The 8,208-nt window shown below is 33.1% G+C and overlaps 1 long non-coding RNA gene across 1 annotated transcript; it reads right to left on the bottom strand.

Moving 5' to 3' along the window:
• Window positions 1-1,209: 1,209 nt before the first annotated feature.
• LOC144575142 (uncharacterized) lies at window positions 1,210-3,055 on the bottom strand. Its single transcript, XR_013518370.1, has 2 exons — window positions 2,603-3,055; window positions 1,210-1,529 (listed from the first exon to the last, which is right to left on the bottom strand). It is a non-coding gene; the product is annotated as an uncharacterized LOC144575142 (long non-coding RNA).
• Window positions 3,056-8,208: the final 5,153 nt, after the last annotated feature.

Below are 8,208 nucleotides of genomic sequence, written 5' to 3'. Positions count from 1 at the left end.
TTCTAATTGTTCTTGTTCAAAATTCCTTGATTTTTGCCTCCTTTGCAAGGAAGGCAAATGTTCCCAATATTTAGTGTTCAATTCAATCATCTGTTTGTTCAATGATCAAACTGAAAATGCATGAGCGGCGGATCCTTTATATATATATCCTGCAAATCATTGTCACAATGAACAATAAATTGAGTCAATTCATGTTAAGGAATAACTGACGCTCTCCAGTTTTGCGTTACTGGACATACCTCTTGTACAACAACAGGAAAGATACCTTCTAGCTAGATCTGTCTAAGCGACTTACGCAATACACAAAGATTACAAAGCTCATACTTAATATATGAATCTTACCAAAGAGTGTTCACCATACTTTGTTTGCTACTTTACTCATCTTAGTTCAATAACGAAATTTATACAATTCACCATGCATTTCTTAATTGGTAAGCAACCGTTCATAATCATTTTCCTGCCTTCACACAAAATAGTTTCTGCTTGATCACCTTTTTTTCTTCATTTACTCACAAAAACCACCCTCTCCATTTTGATGATACAATATTGCTGAAATCTAATTAAACTCCTAGCACATCAAACGTTAATAGTAAAACCGTTGCTTGTTTGAAGTGAATCTCTAGCATGGAGGTTCTTTAATTTCCGCTTAGAATGACTACAGCTGTACCAGTATGCATATATGTTTTTTTTATTATAGTTTATATTTACCATTGGTTTGCAAAATATAAATTGATTAAAGCTGTACCAGTCAGCATATATTTTTTTTTATTATTATAGTTAAATTACAATTGATTGGTTTGGAAAATAGAAAATTCAATCTTCTGTAAAAGCACAATCAGAAGCGAGCAATATTAATACCTACTAAATGTTAGAATTAATCATAGTTATACAACGCTATGTACGTCATCCAGCTTTGGTTGTTTTATAAGATTTTTGTCAAGGTATAATTGGGATTACTTCTGATCAAAAGCAAAGATAGCTAAAACTTAAAGAACTAATTTTGTTTCAACATTGAACTCTTTGCAGAAAGATGTGACCCAAAAATTTGCTTTTTGATATGTCACCTACAAACTGATAATGTGTATCAGTTGAGTTAAATTGAACTTTTTTCTTATTTTTAGTAATTCAAGCTGGTAAGCGTCGCTAAAATTATGTACTGAGTACAGTTAAAAGTTAAAACATTTGCTCACTCCTAGTCTCAGGTAGAAATTTTTGTAAGAGAAACTGATGTGAATAATACGATTCAAAAGGAGACAAAACATAAAAGTACATAAAGTTACATTAGCCATAAAAAGAAATGAAAACCCTACCAGAGATGCAATTCAAGGTGGTACCAATGTGGGAACAGTGAACCCTTGAGCCTACTGTTGCAATTTCCTTTCATGGGTTGCCAATTCATGTTCTATGTGTTATGTCTGAACTTGATAGTTGATACATACTGGTACACAGCTGATAGCCATTTCTTTTCTAGCTCTGAGACCTAAGATAGTGTTCTGCTAATCTACTTGCTCTCCAATCAGGTAGATCTCCTGGTTGAGATATGTAATTTTAAGTTAGGACAGTATGCGTTAAAGTTTACATTCTCTAAACCAGCTGAATAAATGGCTGGCAATGCAAAATGCATGCCTGTTGCCTTCGCATGAAGCATTATTGTCAGTACAGGAAACATCTGAAAACACCAGTACAAACATTAAAATGGTTTTCAGATTACTCCCAGGTCAATCTGGTACTGTTGCACGTGGTTGTGTACCATGTTGGCTGTAATTCTCCTGTAGGAGCTTTAATGTATGTATAATAGTCTGGCTTGCCTTTTGCATGATTCTCTGGATACCATTTTTTGTTGCGACCATTTTAGATAGCCAAGAAAAGAAGTGCCTTCTATGATAGCGGATTTCGGATGGTTGTTTTCGAGGATGTAGGAATTTATACTGGAAACCATTGACCTGGCTAGGAGGTATACTCTCAGAAAATGCTTTGACTCAAGGCATGGTAGCATGAGATAAAAAGGTGGACAACTGGCATAATGGATCAAAATCCGATAACTAGAAGCCAACATACAGCAAATTCAGATTCCCTAAGGTAACCCAATATTTAAGTTTGAATATGGACCATTCGTTATAAATTGGCATGAATCGCAAAGCAACCTCGTGAATTTTTAAATTGGCCAGATTGGCTCAGATTCTAGTCGGACAGTACGGATTTTAAACCCAAATTTTACATTACCTCAGAGGACCCACAGACCAGTCCTTTTATGGATGTGGGCCTGTGCAATTTTCCTGATAAATAACATATTTTGGTGGGGATATATGGTTTCTCCAGATTTCCCTCCATTGGATGGTGGTACCAATTGGTACCAGGCATGGGCAGAACAAAGTTCAAGGGAAAGTTGGCTAAGTCACCCCTTATGAATTAAAAAATTTCATTTTTGTCCTCTAAAACTTTTAATTTTTACAAAAATTATTACAATTAGCCTACCTCATAAAATGAAATTACATGACACCTATTCATCTAGCGCCGCCTATCTCAATTTTTTAGTTCTGCCCCTGGTACCAGCGCAACCAGTACCTCTGCCATTATAATTTATAAGATATACAGTTGGTACCTGGAAAAGCAGTACCTCTGCCAGTTGGTTCGGCCAGTGAGAAATATGATGACACAAATTGGTGACTGGATGGATCAAAATCCAGTTGTGGGGAAGGAAGCGCCTGTCAGTTTTACCGGATTCTTTGTGGCCTGCCTCCAGTGGTGGCACACCCGCACAGAGAGATGCATGGGAGAAAACCTGTGCATTATGCCGATCTGCACAGTTATTCCCTCAAGAAGTTCGCCCAGTCTCAATTCCCCTTTTGCACCATTTCTCGTACTCCTTCGTAGCCTACGAATTGAAGGGGTTCCAATTGAATTAAGAAAATAAGGGAATTCGAGAAAAAAAAAAAAATACCGTTACACGATCAAATAAATAAAATAAGGGAAAGAATATGAAATTGAAAGAAATTAGAGGTAGCTCCGACCATCGTAAATTGTTACAGTAGACCTTAATGTTAGAATGACAACAGCTACATTCAAACCCTAAACCCTCAATGTTAGACGTCATTAAGCACAAGCTGATTATCAATCTCAAATTGGTGCATTTTACAGGCTGAAATATGGCTATAACCTTGTCAAATTCAATAAAATTGGACCTTAAACTCCCTGATTAATATCTACCAACTCTTACATCTACATATATAACTCCGTAAAATGCTATCACCGTGCACTATAGAGAATTTATAAATTTCAAAGATGCCTGGGGGCTGGGGCCCTGGGTAATTTTTGTAATTTTGGTCTGATGTGCAATGAAAGCTAAACACCATTTTGCGTGTATATATTTATATCAAATAATTCCGGCCATCTAATTAATAAAAAAAAAACGCGTTTAAGTCTCACATTTTGCGTAAGAAAATACGATTGAGTCAAAAGTTAATTATTATTAAGATGAAATAAGTAAAATGTATTCGTTTTTTTTTGTTATCCGGATCAACACTGGGTTGCTGTGGCCCAAATTCTCCGGGCCAGCCCATATTCACCCACTAGACTGATCCAGTTTCGTCATCGTGCACTACTAAACAAATCTTTGTATTTTTTTTTATTTTTTTTTGAGGGTTAGTGGAAACTTTCCACAAAAATTATTTATTTATATTTTTTCCAATGAAATATATTCAAGTGAAAATTTTCAGTGTACTCATTCAAACTTTTTATATAGTCAATTTCTCCGTAAAAACATCTTAATATTAAATATCCCATAAAAATTTAGCATTCTTTTCTTTATTCTCTATTATTCACTAAATTTATTATTTAGACAAAAATACCCCTTGATTTTAATGGAGATACCCTTTAAATTAGCAATAAGATTGAATTGCTTAAGAAAGAAAAGAAAAGAAACATCTTCATCTTCGCATCGAAATTCCTTCTTCGCTGATGGGTATATGACCCAATGCACCTGTTGTTGTTAATTAGGAGAAATTTTATTATGTGAATTTGATCCGTCTTTACAAGATCGATTGGTCCAAATTAGAAATAGGAGGGTCCTCCTCTGAACGACAATGACAAGGACAATAGAAAACTAGTCCTGTACCTGGTAAAATTTGATCCGTCTATTCAAGATCAGAAAGACTTGTAGCTATACAACATTTGTCAATTATTAGAGAAAATAAGGAAGGTCAACACAAAACTAAAGTCTACAGATCGTTTATTCAATCGATCTGTTACAAGATATAATAAATTCATATATATATATATATACACCCAATAGATCTTTTCCTTTCGGGTTGAAAACATTGCCGATTTTATTATTTTCTTGAATACATTGCCGGTTGCAACAATAATAATAACCCAGATCTGTTTATTCAAAATAAGGAGAAAACTAAGTCTTGTACCTGCTTCCCTGATTTCCACAGTCAATATTTGTATGATCTGAGTTCATATTTAGATTTTGCAGTTGACCGTGCTCATTTCTTTAGTCTGGAAGGCAATTATTTTTGTTAGAGAAAACCTTTGTTTCATCAGTGGAAAAGGGCTTGGCGTGCTGGCTTTGATCAGAGATCATGTAAATCTTACCTAGACAGGCTGTGCTGGCTGATATGGCCTCGACATCTCTGCAAACGGTGCAGAGAAACACAGTATACTAATTTTTACATGTTCATTTTAATGTTTGAGAAGATGAAGCTGTCTCTTTTTCTTTTCTTTTCTTTTCTTTCTTAAGCAATTCAATCTTATTGCCAATTTAAAGGGACATCTTCATTTAAAATGAAGGGCTATATTTGTCTAAATAACAAACTTCATGAATAAAAGGGGATAAAAGAAAGAATATTAAATTTCTATGGAGATATTGGATATTAAGATGTTTTCATGGAGAAATTGGCTATTTTAAATGTTTGCATGGGTACACTTGAAAATTTTCCCTATATTCAAGTTTTGACCAAAATTGTTTGAGAGGTCACCCCTATTCGTAAAATTATAAAAGATTTATTTTATTACTTTAATAAATTTCTTATCATCTATATTTTTGCAATTTCAGATGTGTTTGGCAGCTTTATAATCATAAGTTTTATATTCATACAATTATCAATTGCAAACTGAAGTGACATTTTTAGATACATTATTAACCTTCGTAAAATTTCTAAGTTGAGAATTGTTACACATCCATATGACCGGACTTATAATTATCAATTTATCACGCCAAAATTTAAAATTGATCATCTGCAAATAAGATAAAAATGCTGTAATAAGTAATAATGATCTTCTTCTTGTGAATTCGGAAGCTTGAAAAAACACAAGGTAAAGGATATATAGTAAATAGCCTACATGAAGTACAACAACAAAAATGGTACAAGCCAAGAAAGAAAGAAAGAAAATTAAATAGAAAGAATTCAAAATGCAGTGCTAATTTCTTTAATATCTATAACACATAATGATTTCTGTCGTCGAAGGTAATTCACCTTCGAAGTAAATCAAATGTCAGGCAACCACAGGGATCTACAGGAGCGTGCTACTTGATTTTGGCTTCTCAGAACAGATAGAAAGACATGACTATATTCACCAGCTAACAGCAAAAGATACCGGCAACACCACTACAACAAAGTAGATACTTTTTGCGAGGAAAAATACGCTTTTACGACGGTCGTCCGTCGCAAAAAGAAAAAGCTGAACAATGAGAGTAGTCCGTCGCAAAAAGTCATTTTTTTATCATCGCGAAAAGTGTCTCATTCTTGTTGTACAGTTGCTTCTAATCTCTGAAGTCATCGTTTGGAGGGAACGATGATATAGATCAATTTTCAAGCAGCAATAAAAGCTGCTGATCAGCTTCAAGAATAGATAAAGAGTGATTAGTGGAGAAGTTAAACTCGTCGATTCGCAACAACATGGATATATAGACAAGGCATGGGATAATTCTGTTTTCAGCTTTTTCTTTCTTTCTTTAGATTGTACACAGCACTTTCCCATCCATCCCCATATAAACCTTCTATTTTTTTTTCTCTCTTCACACACACTATATATGGGATTTCTATTTTGGAATCCCACCACATATAATTAATTACGGTTAATATAAAATGAGGGCTCGATCCTTATTGTTTCTCGAAAAAAAATCCATATGGTCAACTCAGTTATAGTTCTAGATCTAGCAAAATCCACTAAGAGAACATTTATAAAGCTCTAATCAAATTTTATTGTTGTAATTCCAAAAAAAATTATAGGTTAAATTTGGACAAGCAGTGAGCATAACAATTGGCAATGTGAAAATAGAGAGCTTGATTTTAGCGAGTGTTCTACATATTTGTATAATTTGAGACCTTTTTTGGCCTTAAACTGGGATTTGAAGATATTTAAGTAAGCAAGGGTTTGGCTAATGTACTTCATAATTAAAGTAAAGATTATGTTTTACTTCATATTCATGTCTTTGTTTTCAAAATTCAAATAATCAATCAAAATGTTTCAACATTATTTTCATATTACAATGTGCCTAACAAACTAAATTTTACATTTTTTTAAATTATGGACCATCTAAAATTAGTGATATTATAGCAATCTAAATAAATAAATCTAAAAAAAATCTAAATTTTGTTTTGCAAACACATTTTAATATAGAGATCATGTTGGAAGGTGAAGTAAAACATGACCTTTACTTCATGATATAAATTAATTAGCCCAACTTTATTTGTATAATATATATGAATATAGAGGCTTCCATTTATCTTGATAAAAAAAATAACATCATGTATAAGAATGATTGTTGCTTTAATAGAACTTCATGAACCTCATCTCATTTATATGACCTTAAAGATAATAAAAAAAAGGCAAAGTATATACAAAAAAATGCCCATATCATATAACATGCATAAATGAATGCCGACAAAAGTTTTGATATGATATCGGTTCAAATTAACTAGATATTATAACAGAACACAGAAAAAATGTAGCTCGATCACAAGTGAGGGAAATTCAAGTAGCTGACATGTTGTATATATTGTATCAACGACCACATTTAATTGTAAACCAATTCTACCCGGAATGAGAAGTAAAGTAAGAAAACATGTTTGCCACTTGTTCCAACATTTTATCATATTTTTTCTGCATCTCAATCTCTGAGGGAAATTGTGTGGAATATATTCATAATTACATACATGATTCAGCCTAATTAATATTATCTGCCACACACATACTTAGATATACAAGATGCACAGGACCACTTTTGCAGTATTTCCTTTGTTTTTCTGGGGCTTAGCACCGTATGATGGATCATGTTGCTTCATGATTCTATGTCTGTTTCTTTTTGTTTTCACTCACTATATGAGATCTAAGTATGATGTATGTAGTTTTATTGTCTATGATCATCTAAGAGATATTAGAATCATCAAATGGCCGCTATTATAAGTTATGGTACTTAGAAAAAATGTTTAAACAAGAACTAACCAATGACCTTGCTCACACGTGAGATTTGAATCAACATTCTTTGTGGTTTCTTTTTTTTTTCTGAATAATGATCAAATTGTTGGCTTAATAAAATAAAAGTGTACTGTTTATATGATCCATTTAAATGTAGTTACAGATATATATGACAAAAAATATATGATTAGTCAAGAGGAAGAACCAGAATTTGCACATGGACTTATCTGGAATCACTATATATTAATACACAAAATGTTGAATTACATCTTTTACATGCTATGAATTGATTACATATATGCAGCTAAAAATGATGATATCAAGAGCAACTTAATTACCTTCTAACAGATGATATCAAAATTGACACCTTCATTCATTTAGGTTGAAGTGAGATGTGCTTGGTGGAGAGGATGGGCACATGAAAAACTATCCGTAAAAAGCCCCATAATTTTTATTTTGAGAAGATCTGACCTTCAAAAAATGAAGCATTTTAATTAGATAGTCATGCACGTGCCCTGCTTCTCCATCTTGCACATCTCTCCATTTTCTTCATTTCTTCATTAGCATTTAGCAAGATATATATATAAACTTTATGTAAAGTTATTAGCATGTGTGTCTCCTACAGGTGATAATGTCTTCCACCTATTTATAGGAGATAGAGAACTTCTCTGATGTCTATGTTTTGTTATTACTTTATGTTTTGCAGATGAGTACCTCAATTTTCCCAGTAAAACAAGTTAGAACATGGGATATCTTTTTTTTTTAATCCAGTCAAAGAAGAGGGTC

Source organism: Carex rostrata, chromosome 23 (assembly GCF_964058835.1).
Source record: "Carex rostrata chromosome 23, lpCarRost1.2, whole genome shotgun sequence".
Lineage (NCBI taxonomy): Eukaryota > Viridiplantae > Streptophyta > Magnoliopsida > Poales > Cyperaceae > Carex > Carex rostrata.
This window is presented reverse-complemented; position numbering and strand designations above follow the sequence as displayed.